The 14,370-nt window shown below is 45.9% G+C and overlaps 1 protein-coding gene across 1 annotated transcript in view; it reads left to right on the top strand.

The window, feature by feature from the left end:
* The window catches only part of FAM20C (FAM20C golgi associated secretory pathway kinase), a 99,091-nt gene that overhangs the window by 43,369 nt on the left and 41,352 nt on the right, over positions 1 to 14,370 (top strand). The window lies entirely within an intron of this gene.

The raw sequence follows: 14,370 nt of genomic DNA, 5'->3' as shown, positions 1-14,370 counted from the left end.
TGCAAAGAGATCAGTAATGGGCATTCTTGTCTGCAGCCAAGCTTGTGAGATATGACACTAATGACACAAGGAGCAATGATTGTTTGGGTGCCCCTACCTGCTTTTAAATTAAAGGGATGCCTTGGGTGTGTGTGGAATCTGGTACAGACTAAAGGTAAAGATAAAGGGACCCCTGACCCTTAGGTCCAGTAGTGACCGACTCTGGGGTTGCGGCGCTCATCTCGCTTTATTGGCCGAGGGAGCCGGCGTACAGCTTCCGGGTCATGTGGCCAGCATGACTAAGCTGCTTCTGGTGAACCAGAGCAACGCACAGAAAGGCCGTTTACCTTCCTGCCAGAGCGGTACCTATTTATCTACTTGCACTGGCGTGCTTTCAAACTGCTAGGTTGGCAGAAGCAGGGACTGAGCAACGGGAGCTCACCCCGTCGCAGGGATTCGAACTGCCGACCTTCTGATCAGCAAGTCTTAGGCTCTGTGGTTTAACCCACAGCGCCACCCGGGTCCCTATGGTGCAGATTACAGCATAAATAAAAGGGACTTTTAACGCTTTCTCCTACATTGGTCCCAATCAACCCCCCCCCCCAGCCAGGTGTAGATGATATTTGCATGGGGGGGGGGGACATAGCACGAAATAATATTTTGTGCTGAGGATACATTCACAACCAGAGGCGTAAACTCAACTCAGGTTGGTAAGGCAAGCATGCACTAACCAGAAAAGCTCATTTGCTTTGCAGATGTCTTACTGCTTTCAACTTGTCTGCTGTATGAACCTCTGCCAGACATTTAACGAACTCAGGGAAGGTCAAATATGGATGAAGGCTCATGAGTTAGATTTGGGTTTAAGATTCCAGCTTTACCTTGGACTCATTGCGGGGAAGAGTTTGGAAAATAATTCATCTTCAGATGGTAGGAAAACTGATTCACGTTTATGGTAATAGCCAAATGTATCCCCCGGCCCTGCCGCTCCCAGATTTCCCTTTGGTTGTATATTCGTTTGTGATTTGTGCTCGTGATTGCATCAGTAAGTAAAAAAAAAATCCAAATTATTTTATTATATTATTAATTAATTAATTAATTAATTAATTAAATTTTTAATTAATTAATTAATTAAATTTGTTAGTTGCTTTTTTGCTATGGCAACTCAAAGTGATGTGCAGTATTTTAAGCAAAAGAAAGAAAGAAAGAAAGAAAGCCTACATACATTAAAACCAGCATATATGTGTATATATGTACACACACACACACCTGCATATAACCAGCTGTCTACAAGCTGCTGGGATCCTGCACATGCCAGATATTTAAGTGTCTTCTTGGCCCCAGATCAAGCTAAACCTGGGGGAACAGGCTGACTGCTCTGATTTAGATCTCTGAATTTGCAATAAGCTGCGAGGTGGTTGAGAAAATGCACCAAAGCGCCTGCGTTTCTCAAGCTCCCAGCACCGCTTGGCTGACTGCTTGGGGATATTTTATGGGTGGCTTGAAGTTATTTTGCGCATAGCTACTCCAATCCCCCTTCACAAAACCCGAATCCCCTGCTGGTTCTGATTAACAGAGCAGATGAAAAGATAATGGAAAAAACGTTCTCCTACAGACAGACTTACCCAGTTGCTCACATCTCCGCACCTTTTGGATTGGAGCTAATCCTCCAATCTGTGTTAGTTAAAACCTTTTGGGGCCTTGTGATCATCTCTGATAATCTCTACCATTTACCTGGTGCCATCAACAACCTTTCCCTCTCTTCCTGCCCCAACCTGACCCTGCAAGGAACAGTCTCAGTCACAAACAGTCCAGTCCTGTGCAGGAATAGGGAATGTGTGGCCCTCCCGAGGCTGTTGGGACTCCAAAAGACTCAGCCAGCATGCCCAGTGGTCAGGAATGATAAGAATAACATCTGGAGGCCCCTCAAGGCAGAGACCTCTTATGATTTGTCCTGTATCAAACGGAGCAGCTGCAGTCAGTGGCCAGTCAGGCTTCTGTATTCTCCTAGGCTACGTATGCACTATGCATTTGAAACAGGCGACTCTTTTCAAAGAATCCTGGGAACTGTAGTTTTGAGGATTACCATATTTCCAAAAAGTAAAAACCAGGACACCCCGAACGTTGTTGAGGTGTTGTTGTTTTTTAAGGAAGGCCCCCAAACACAACCTTTCAATTTTTCAACCCCGCCTTTGAAATTCCGGCAATGTCCAGAAACATCTGGATGTATAGCAGCCCTAGTTTATGGGGAAACTACAGTTCTGCCTGGGGGTCTTAGGGCGGTTCACAGATCTTTGCTTACCCAAGAGGCGATCAGATTGAAGAACAGCAGCAGACCTGGATGCTAGGGTTAAAATGAAGATGTGCTGCAGGTCTGTAAAAGGCAGGGTTGTGCCTCTGAATTCCACTTGCTGGGAACAACGTTAGGAGAGAGATCCTGTGCTGTGTTCTGCTCATGGGTTTTCCATAAGCATCTGGTTGGCTTTTGTGACGGGAAGGCGGACTGGATAGGCCTTTGGCCTGATCCAGCAGGGCTTTTCTTATGTTCTGATCATAGAATTGTAGAGTCGGATGGGGCACCCAGGATCATCCAGTCCAGGCTTCCTCAAACTCGGTCCTCCAGATGTTTTGAGACTACAATTCCCATCATCCCTGACCACTGGTCCTGCTCGCTAGGGATCATGGGAGTTGTAGGCAAAAAATAATCTGGAAGGCAGAGTTTGAGGATGCTTGATCAGTCCAACATGTGCAATGCAGGATTGTGCCCGGTACAGGCTGTGTTTTGTAGTAAACAAAACTTCTCTGACCGGCCACAGCTCTCCAGGGCCTCGGATCTAGGCCTTTCTCATCTCGGATCATTTTAACTAGAGGTTAGGTAAAGGTAAAGGGACCCCTGACCATTAGGTCGAGTCGTGACCAACTCTGGGGTTGTGGCGCTCATCTCACTTTATTGGCCAAGGGAGCTGGCGTACAGCTTCCGGGTCCTGTGGCCACCATGACTAAGCCACTTCTGGCGAACCAGAGCAGCGCACGGAAATGCCGTTTACCTTCCCGCCAGAGCGGTACCTATTTATCTACTTGCACTTTGACGTGCTTTTGAACTGCTAGGTTGGCAGGAGCAGGGACCGAGCAATGGGAGCTCACGCTGTCGCGGGGATTCGAACCGCTTACCTTCTGATCGGCAAGTCCTAGGCTCTGTGGTTTAACCCACAGCGCCACCCGCGTCCCTAACTAGAGGTTAACTGGGGCTTAAATTTGGCACCCTTTACCTGCAAACCAGCTCTGCCCTCAAGTTGCTGCCCTTTCCTTTGTTAGGAGAATGAGCAAAAGAATGTATTGGATGGACGTTCCATATTAGTGACTTGTGTTGGAGGCAAGCCCTGTGGTTGTTGTCCTGAAGGATGATAACGCATCTATCAAGATTTCTGCTTGGGAAGGGGATTCCAGGAACCTAAAGCAAGCCGAGGAAAGCAGAAGGGCACCTGGGGCGATAAATACCGTAGGCTTGGTTTTCTTAACCCAGGAGGGATTGGACGTTCAAATTAGGGACGAGGGTGGAAATCAAAAGCGGAGGTAAGGAAATTTGAATAAAGGCAGGGGCACACTCGAAGGAGGTCAGCACTAAAGTGGAAGCGTGGTGTGTTTATTACACTGGGTTTCGCAAAGTCGCTTGGGGCCGCCGAAGGTTTAACAAAGCCGTTCAGCATCCGTGTTGGGGCCTTGCCGCAATCATAGGCTCATTTCCTTTCTTTGTTTCCCTGGTATAGAAGTTCAATTATTAGTTCCCTCCAAGTGGGTCCGTAAAGCAGGAGAGTCGGGGAGAATAAGTGGCTTTGAGTATCTATTTAGTATTCCTCACATCCATGCTAAACATCAGGTTTCCTGTATGAAGCCTTCAGAAGGCTGCAGTACTTAATTTTTCAAATGAGAATCAGCGGGGATCACAAATCATGTTTTCTGGCCTGGTGGCTTTTCCCTCTCAGTCTCAGTTCTTTTGTGGGGAGGGGGACATGTGCTTTGCTTGATGGAGCCCACTATTTCAGGGATAGGGAAACTTGCATCCCTAAAGATGTTGTTGGAACTCCCGCTCTCATCAGCACCACCCAGCGTGGCCAGTGGTCAGGGATGATGGAACCAGGCTGCCAAAAGGATCACCTGGTTCTCAATAGTAGAGCATCTGCTGTTTTGGTTCCCTCATCAAGAAGTGAGATTACAGGGAACCAGACAGAGGGCCTTCTTGGTAGTGGCGCCCTTCCTGTGAAACGCCCTCCCTTTAGATGTGAAGGAAATAAGTAGCTTTCTTATCTTTAGTTACAGATAGGTAGCCGTGTTGGTCTGCCATAGTCAAAACAAAATAAAAAAATTCCTTCCAGTAGCACCTTAAAGACCAACTAAGTTAGTTCTTGGTATGAGCTTTCGTGTGCATGCACACGAAAGCTCATACCAAGAACTAACTTAGTTGGTCTTTAAGGTGCTACTGGAAGGAATTTTTTTATTTTGTTTTATCTTATCTTTAAAAGACATCTGAAGGCGGCCCTGTTTAGGGAAGTTCTTAATATTTACTGCTGTATTGTTTTTAACACTTGATTGGGAGCTGCCCAGAGTGGCTTGGGAAGCTCAGCCAGATGGGCGGGGTATAAATAAAATATTATTATTATTATTATTATTATTATTATTATTATTATTGGCATGCAAAGGTCCCAGGTTCAATCCCCAACATCTGCTGTTGAGGCTGGGAATGTCCACTGCCTGAAACCTTGGAGTGCCACTGTCAGTCCATATAAGACAATGCTGAGCTAGATGGACCATTGAGTCTGATTCTATATAAGGCAGATACCCATGGCCCACATCACCAAGGCTCTGGGTTTTTTTTGCTCCTGCCAACTTGGTTATAGTGGTTGGCACCTGGAGAGAGGGCCTTCTCAGTGGTGGCCCCCTATCTAGCTCCAAGAGCCTTCTGGCGTTTTTCTCATTGCAAGAAATGAGGTTACAGGAAACCAGGCAGACGGCCTTCTCAGTAGTGGCACATGCCCTGTGGAAATAAACAACTATCTTTTAGGAAACATCTGAAGGCAGCCCTCTATAGGGAAGTTTTTAATGTTTGACGTTTTACCGTGCTTGATGTTTTCATTTGTTGGAAGGCGCCCAAGAGTGGCTGGGGCAACTCAGTTAGAAGAGCGTCAAATAAATAATAAATTATTGCTATTATTATATCTGTAGCAACAATATACTACTGCGATATTGAGAAAATGTTTGCAGTCAAGGAGACAAAGTATCATTGCACTTGCAAAGTGTACATTTCCACTAGGCTTTACGAGGAACCATAAAGCACAAAATAAATAATAATTATATCAAAGAATACTTTAAGCAGCAGACAACAAGGCTTCTGGGCAAGGTCCTGTTTCAAAGATCTTCCTCAGATAATAATAAAGCTCAAAAACCTTTTGAAGCCCTGACTGTAATTTTCACAAATGGGAAGACTCCAGGAATGTTTATCTCTCCAGAGACGTTACTTGATTCCAGAAGGATAATACTAGTGCAAGTGTCCAAAATTATAATGATATACAGTATTATAATGATATTTTGTCTACTTGAGGGAGTTGGGTATGTTCAGCATGGAAAAATGGAGACTGAGAGGAGATGTGATAGCCATCTTCAAATATTGGAAGGGCTGTCACATGGGAGATTGAGTAAGCTTATTTTCTCCAGCTCTGGAAGGTAGGACCCAATCCAATGGATTCAAGTTACAAGAAGGGTTATTCCGATGGAAGAGCTTCCGACGGAAGGCAGAACTTTTGACAGAAAGAGCTGTTCCACAGTGGAACGGACTCCCTCAGGAGGTGGTGGACATTCCTTCCTTGAAGGTTTTGAAGCAGAGATTGGATGGCCATCAGACAGGGATACTTTAGCTGAGATGGAGGCGGCTGGACTACGTGACCCTACAAGCTTATCTTTCTGGCATTTGCCAGGGAATACGATGATGACGACCTTTGAAGAGTCTTTTATCTCTTGAACTGAGCCGCCTTGCCTTTGCTTTTATTCCAGTGATCTTGTTTTGTACCTTTCCTGTGTTTTATGACGTGGACAGTTTGATGCCATTGTTTGTTTCTTCTTGTCTGTTATTAATCTACCTAATAAGATCAATGCATAAAGAAGCATTTTGGAGACCACTGTGGTAGCGGAGCCTAAGGTTTACGTATGAAGACAGACATTTGCCACCACTATCCCTGGGCTATGGAGTTGTCGTCAGGTTGAGGGAACGCTTGTGTGCTTCAAATTAATGTCTGACTAAGGCTGCATCCATGCTATATATTTAAGACAGTATCATACTGCTTTAAAGCCATGGCCTCCCCCCCCCAAAGAACCCTGGGAAGTGTAGTTTGCTAAGAGTGCTGAGAGAAGTTAAGAGACCCCCTCATAGAACTACAATTCCCAGAGTTCTCTGGGAATAAGCATTGACTGCTAAACCACTCTTGAGGACTGTAGCTCTGTGAGAGGGAATAAGAACAGCTCTCAGCACCCACAACTCTCAGTATCCATAACAAGATAACACTACCCAGGATTTTGGTGGGGATGCCATGACTGTTTAAAATGGTATGATACTATAGTGCACTGAGGACCTAAGAGGAAAGAGAATGCTGTTTTTGTGGTGACACCCAAGCTCTAAATCTCCCTTCCTAGGTGGTCATCAAATCTTCCTTTTAAGCACATTGTTCAGTCTTAGCGACTTCATTGTAGCCTGTCCAGCTGCTTTAAAATGCTGCTGTTATTATTTTTAATTTTCTGGACTGCTGCTGCTTGTTTCTTTCTGACAATTAGGTTTTTAGGACTTTTTAAATTGAAAAAAATAGGTTTGTATTTATTTATTTTTAAAGCATATGTGGATCTCTTTTTTCCACTAGCCATCTTGAGGTTTTTGTGTGAAAGGGAGATACAAAAGTTTTAAACAAACAAGAAATAAAGAACATGTGTGTGATAGCGAAGCAACAACACTCAATGGTCTGATCTGCTCGGAATGTTTCTAAATGTTCAGGGAATAAAGCTGTCGGAATATTTGCAGTTACGTTTCTGTTAGCAGAAGCGCAGTGGTAATTTTGGCTGGGGTAGAAACCTCAGGCACAGCCTGGGAATATTACCTTTTGAAGGGCAGGTTGAGTAGTGGAAATAATTTCCAGGTGATAGAGAAACTGACAGGCAGCAAGCTCAGTTGTTGAGGAAAAGATACAGGAAAGGTAACAGGACTGGAAACAGGAAGGGTAAATGAAGGAGAAGGAGGCTTGAAGAAACTGGGGCGCACGGTGGGGTTAATAAGATAAGGGGCAGATTTACTTATTGATTTGAGCCAACCAGACTACTCTTGGACTGCAGGCTTCTAATTGCTTTATTCTCCGACCTCTTAAATCAAATGAAAGGCAGGGAAGGAAGGCTGAAAGAATGCCCTTGCGTGAGCGGAGCCCACCGTGCAACAATTATTTCATTTATTTGAAGATCTACATCCTCCATCCTGAACTAATTGCCCATAAAAGGTTGCAGGGTTAGCCAGCTCTATTTACAAATCCTTATTGCCCAATGCAAATTCTGTTGCTAATTCTGCATGAATCAACCCCAAATGAGAATGCTTCCAGGAAACACCAAGGGAGTTCTGAGCATAGCTGAAATGTATCTAACAAACAATTAGCGTGGAGCTTTGCTTAATATACTGCAATATTCTCCACATATTGAGATTTCTCATGCTAGGCTTTCTTAAACGGCTCAATACACCGGGTAGGAAGCCACCCAAAGCCAGCCCAGCCAAATGCTGGAAGGTTAGTAACACCAAGTGGTTTTTTATTACAGTGGTACCTTGGTTCTCAAACTTAATCCGTTCCAGAAGTCCATTTCAAAACCAAAGTGTTCCAAAACCAAGGCGCAAGCTGCAGAGCTGTGCAAGACAGGGAATCCTTGGGCTGGCTTATGCAAACCAACCTGGCTGGCCTAGCAAAGAGCAAATCTGTTAACATGACAAAATGTGCTGATAAGCCATCTAAAAGGAATCATTTGGCCTGGGGAGACAGATGTTGCCAAGGTAATGGGGTGAGTGAAGTGACAGGAAAAGAGAGCTTTTAGCAGGGAGGAAGACGAAGGAAGAAAGATGGGGATCCATATTGGGCAGGCAGGCTGAAGGTTGGCTGGGAGAGATGCCTTGGACTCCAGGGCTGCACTGCTTTGAGGGGCAAGCGCTTCTTGAAATGACCATGCTGTAAGATCTGGACTCCCTCCATGAAGACTGAAGGTGTAAATGGGTGAATAGACCATATTTTTCAAAGCTACGGCAGTCGCCACTGTGTCTCAATTCTCCAAAGCTCCACAGACCCGGGGTAAGTGCCTGAAATCCCATGGGCTCTTGCCAGCAGAGGGAGGATGAGGCAACCAACTTTTGTAACACTATGTTCCCCAGATTCCCCAAACAATGTGTTACCCTCCCCACTTTCTCAGTTTTCAGTTGGTATCTCCTCAACCCGTGCCAGGAAAAGACAAATAAAATTACTTTGAGAAGCTGCGGAGCATTCCTTCCTTTTAGCATGGGGAGGGTGTGGCCATCTTCACAGTTATTTTTGAATTGCCTTTCTACCAAACGTGCTCAAGGCAATGCAGAATTAAAACAACAACATAGAAATGACAGTCCAATAATTTATTGGTGTCTCCTGCTTTCAAACGGCCCGAAATTGGTGTACAGTTGCCAGGGCCTGAGAACAGCCCAAGCAAGTTGTGGCTGGATGAGACTTGAACCAACAGCTGGATTCAAACAAGACGTGCTTGATGTCTATGCTGTTTGCAACACAACTGCGCAGTCTGCAGATTTGCATAAACGTGGCTAACTACCCTTAACGGGATTCACAATCCTCCCTCCTTCCTTTTTCCTAACATTTGTACCTCATTCATCACCCAAAAGATCACCCACAGCAGCTTGCGGATCAATCAAACCAGCATAGCCCTTGCAGACATGGCACAAGAGGAAAGGGGAATGGAGAGGGAAGAGGAAATCAAGAATGCTCAGACACCAAATGCTTAATGCTATATGGTTCTTGTTAATCGTCATAGTCAGCTGAGATTTGGGGGGGGGGGACAGTCACCTGTGACTTCTCAGTGGTAGTTCCCAACTTACAGATGCCTTCCTAGTGAGATGTGTCAGTCTCCTTCATTGTTAACTTTTAGAAGAAATTTGAAAACATCTCTTTTTACCCAGGAATTTGAAGGCTGAAAAACATGTCCCTGGCCACCCTGAAATTATTCATTTTGACTGTAGGTGATGGTTTAAGGAATTTTTAGGTGTTTTCAGCAGGTTGTTTTAAACTGTTCACCACCAGCATGCCTCTATAACTGAAATACTTTGTGCAGACCTTTTTTGGGAGATCTGGGTTTGCCACAAAATGCCTGCTTTGTTCCCCTGCCAGCTTGCATGGGCGATGGCTGGTGTTAAGTGGCAGACATCTTAGATGGAGCCTAACATCAGCCTGTAAGAATCCCAAACCCTTTGAAAACGATTCATTTGAAAAGGAAAATAAAATAACATTGCATGCAGTTCTGACTCCGGGGATAGGGGTGGGGGAAGGCGGAATTAATTCAGCACACTTGGCTTCCAGCATCAACACACCGCTCCAGAGTCAACGTAGCAATTAATTCAAATTGCAGCGGCTCCCCCACCTTCACTCCAGCATCTTCCTAAATGCAAGATGCGTTCAGTAACCGTGATTCTAAAAACACTGGGATTGCTCTGTGACACGCTCTGCTGAAGGAGCCACGGTGGATGCGCAGAGAACGCCACTCTGGCTGGAGAAACAGCTTAAAGCAATTTCCCATGAGGATGTCGCTGTTGCAATCCTTCTGTGCACAAGAGGCAGATATTCCAGATTTGTGATGTGACAAGCTGATCTGAAGGGCAGAAGCTGATAATCAAAACATTCAGGACTGCCGTGCATGTTTAGAACTGAGAAGTGCCTTGTGTCTGAAGATAGGAAACAGGAAATGCCTCTCTCTCTCTTGCTCTGTTGTGAGCATATATTTTGATGGAGAAGCATCACTGTTTTCTATTCTGCCCTGTATTCGTCATGTACAGCACTGTCTCCCTTCAATTCGCCTCCTGCCCTGAATCATGCTATCTGTTTCGTCATGGCGAAAATACATAACTTACGTAATTTACGCAATTAATTGCGTAAGTTGCCTTGCCATAGTGTTATTCCACACCACTCATTTCCATGAAAAAGCAACAAAGTGGAAATTGGAGGGAGTGGTGGTAACCAACTGCATATTGCTTGCAGACTAAAAACAACAATAACAGCAAATACCGATTATATTCACCAGATTGATTTCTGCTTTGGACATGGGATGAACAAGCAGATATTGGTATTATCCATTCCCATTTCCGTTTTCATCAGAATTCCCCGACATTCCTTGCTAAGCATGCTTGCAATTTAGCAGAACAATCCAGCCTGTGGTTCAAACGCAGGGTGTGCGCATGATTGCAAGGGGATCTGCTATCATGGCTCCTGTGTGCAGCAGTGACCTGGACACAGATTCGGAGACTGCAGTGGCACCAGATGGGGAACTGGGTGTGGGTATCTCCTACCACATATCACCCGCCTGGGAGGGCACCAAGAGGAACAAAGGCATGTCTTGTTCCACAGGGCTACAATTTCCAGAGCTCCCTTGAAGAGGGATTAGAGCCTAGGACTTGCCGATCAGAAGGTCAGCGGTTCGAATCCCTGCGACGGGGTGAGCTCCCATTGCTCGGTCCCTGCTCCTGCCAACCTAGCAGTTTGAAAGCATGTCAAAGTGCAAGTAGATAATTAGGTACCGCTCCGGCGGAAAGGTAAATGCCGTTTCCATGTGCTGCTCTGGTTTGCCAGAAGCGGCTTAGTCATGCTGGCCGCATGACCCGGAAGCTGTACGCCGGTTCCCTCAGCCAATAAAGTGAGATGAGTGCCGCAACCCCAGAGTCGGTCACGACTGGACCTAACGGTCAGGGGTCCCTTTACCTTTACTTTAGGAACTGTAGCTCTGTGACGGGAATAGGCACCTCCTAACAACACCCGACACCCTTAACAAACTACAGTTCCCATGATTCTTGGGGGGGGGGCAGCTTTAAATGTGGCTTGTGAGAACAAAAATGCTGGAGTAGCTAGGCCTTTGGTGTGGAGCCAGCAAGGCTTTTTTTTAAGTTCTTCACAGAAATTTGGGGAAAACAATAACAGCCCATCTTCCCCATCGAAATTGAGCGTGTTGCTTCCTGTTATGCGGATGTGTTTACTATAAAACCGCTTCTCTCCCTCTCTCTCTCTTTTTAAAAAAGCTAAAGCACATTTTTGCTTTTACTGTGTTGTCCTGTTTCTTTTCCAAGTCCTGCCCACACCAGGTCAGGCCTAGGTAAAGGCCCAGCTCTGAATTCACGGAAGTGGGCACTTTTGGCTCTGGCAGTCAGTATTTACTGTCAATCCCACCTCTCCGCCCCCACCCTTAAGGCCTCTGACCAGCTCATCCTTTCCGTAGGGCCTATTTAGTAACCCTCAGCTTCCTGCCTGTGGACATGTCTAAAAATCAAAGGTAAATATATAAACAGCAGGAACTCTTGCGGAGACGGCAAAACCAATACGGAGGTTTCCGGATCCCTGGGTTCAAGCCTTGCGAAAGGCTCAATGACTAGGCTGCAGTCCTCAGAGCACTGGACGGGTGCAAACAATCCACACCCCTATGTAGTGAAGAAAGCGTTTTGGCTAGCAGGGTACTGTTGAGGATCAAGAAGCCAGAGGAGAAGGAGAAGACAATGTTTGCTCCAGCTTCCTTGTACCATAATGCTCACCCTGCAATTGTGGCTGAGCTCTGCTGAGGAAAAAGCTAGGGCAGAAATTACAGGGTGTTGTAGACCGAGGCTCTAGGACTGTTTGGCAATTCTTTAGTTCTAACAGGACTCAAGAAAGCTGTGCTGCTCGTGTTGTCCTAGCATTAAGGGGAGCTAACTTGGCTAAACTTTACGGAATAATGTTTTCAAGGAAAAGAAACCTTCCTCATCTCAATTAAAAGGACATGGGGCGAACCTGTTGGATCAAACCAAAGGCCTAGCTCAGTGTTTCCCAAACTTGAGTTTCCAGCTGTTTTTGGACTACAGTTCCCATCATCCCTGACCACTGGTCCTGCTAGCTAAGGATGATGTGAGTTGTAGTCCAAAAAAACAGCTGGAGACCCAAGTTTGGGAAACGCTGGCCTAGCTAGTGCAGTATCCTGGTGCTCCAGATGTTTTGGAATACAGACCCCATCATTCCCTCACCACTGGCCATAGTCGCTGGGCCTGATGGGAGGTGTGGTCTGAACCATGCGGCAGGCAGCAGGCTCAGGAGGCCTGGACTGGTGTAATTTATTTAATCTGTTTATTATTGCATTTGTATCGCACCTTGGCTACTAGCCATGATGGATATATTCTGCCTCCACATCCAGAGACAGTAATGCTGGAAAGCTCAGGAGGCAGGGAGTGATCTTCTGCTTGGGACCTGCTTATGGGCTTCTCATTGGAGCCTCTGCTTGGCCATTGTGAGACCAGGATGCTAAATGGGCCACAGGTCTGATCCAGCAGGTCTCTTCTTATGGCCATACCTTTCCTCCAGGTAGCTCCAGCTGGCCTTCTGCGTCCCCATTTTTTATTCTCACCACAAGGCTGAGAGACAGTGACTTGCCCAAGGTGAGCTTTATGGCTGAGTGGGGATTCGAACCAGGCTCTGCCAGGTCCTGGTCCAACACTCTAACCCACACATGGGGAACTGGTGGCCTTTCAGATGTTGCTCCCATCATTCCTGAGCATAGGTCTGATAGGAGTTGGAGTCCGATGAGACCCAGAGGTTCCCCTTCCTTGCTCTAACCACTCCACCAAATTGTCCCCTGAACCATGCTGCAGCCTGCAATGCAGCCTCCACTCTCTGTGGTTACTAGGGAGATAAAGAGTTGCTTACTGAGATAGCGAAGCCGGAACTGCTGCCGTGCGAGAGTGAGCCAGGAAAGGATCTAGCGTTGGTGCTGCCCAAGAGAAGAGGGAATCCATGCAGAAAGGAAAGGTTTTGCTGTGTGGCCAAGCTGCCTGCTCAAACCCCTGCCATTCTGGCACACAGGATGTTGTCTGACAACTCGTGTGCAGGCTCAGTGCCATCCAGGCAGATGGATGCCATTCGTCTGACAGGCATTGATGCCTGGCTGGCTGTCCCTTGCGGGTGTGAAGGGCAGAAATGCCCGGCTGGTCTGTAAATTGCCAAAATGGATCTCTCTCTCTCTCTCTCTCTCTCTCTCTCTCAATCTCTCTCTCTCTCTCTCTTTTTCTGGATGCTATTATAAGCTTATGAGGAATGCAATGGGAAGCAGGAAGACTTTAGGTCTGTTGTTGAAGAATTTTGATCATTGGGCCATAACTGAACCCACCATCTGTCTTGGGGTGATCTTTCACCGCTCCATCGTTAATAAGTGGGATCCTTTGTGGAAAGATTCATTGATATGCCTTGGAAGTGAAATGCAGAGGAATAGAAGCTGGAGGGGTCAGAACTGTCGAGGACCTATTTGCCCACCCCTTCTCCATCTTCTCTCATTTTTAGTTGAGTTTTGAACATTTCTCTCTTCTGGAAACTGGGTGGGAGAAGAGCAAATCCACAAATTACAGGAAAAATGCAGTGACCCCCCCCCCTTTTTTTTTGCCTGAGAGCCTTGAACATTTGGCTTCCAGATGTTGCTGGACTCCAGCTCTCATCAGCCGCAGCCAGCATGACCAGTGATCAGGGGTGATGGGAATTGCAGGCAACAAGATCTGCAGGGCCACAGGTTTCCTAGCCCTGATATACCAGATTCAAATTTCTAAGACCCCTCCCCGCCCCTTGAGATATGCCTCATTCCCAAATCTACACTAGTAGCCAATCTGCATTCAGCTGTGAAGGTTGTTGTCCCTTTGAGGAAGAGCCATATAGCTCAGCGGTTCAATCTCCAGGTCAGGCTGGGAGAAAGTCTGAAGGCAGCCCTGTTTAGGGAAGCTTTTAATGTTTAATAGGTTATTGTATTTTAGTGTTCTATTGGAAGCCGCCCAGAGTGGCTGGGGAAACCCATCCAGATGGGCAGGGTATAAATAAAATTATTATTATTATTATTATTATTATTATTATTATTATTACTAGTGTTCTAAACTGGGACAGAAAAACTATTTGCCACATGGTTCTTGGAACCTAGGGTGCAGGTGCAACAACAGAATGTCTAGTCACACCCCCATCTCATTCAGTCATACTTTCTATTGATTTTTTTTCAAAACTCTTATTTTAAAATGTGATATTGTTATCTGAGTGTATATGTGTGTGTTATATAAAGTATTTTGCCAGATTTGAACTTGCATGTTTG

This window comes from Podarcis cretensis (assembly GCF_951804945.1).
Source record: "Podarcis cretensis genome assembly, chromosome: 14".
NCBI lineage: Eukaryota > Metazoa > Chordata > Lepidosauria > Squamata > Lacertidae > Podarcis > Podarcis cretensis.
The sequence above is the reverse complement of the archived record's forward strand: the minus strand, read 5'-3'. Positions and strand labels throughout refer to the sequence as shown.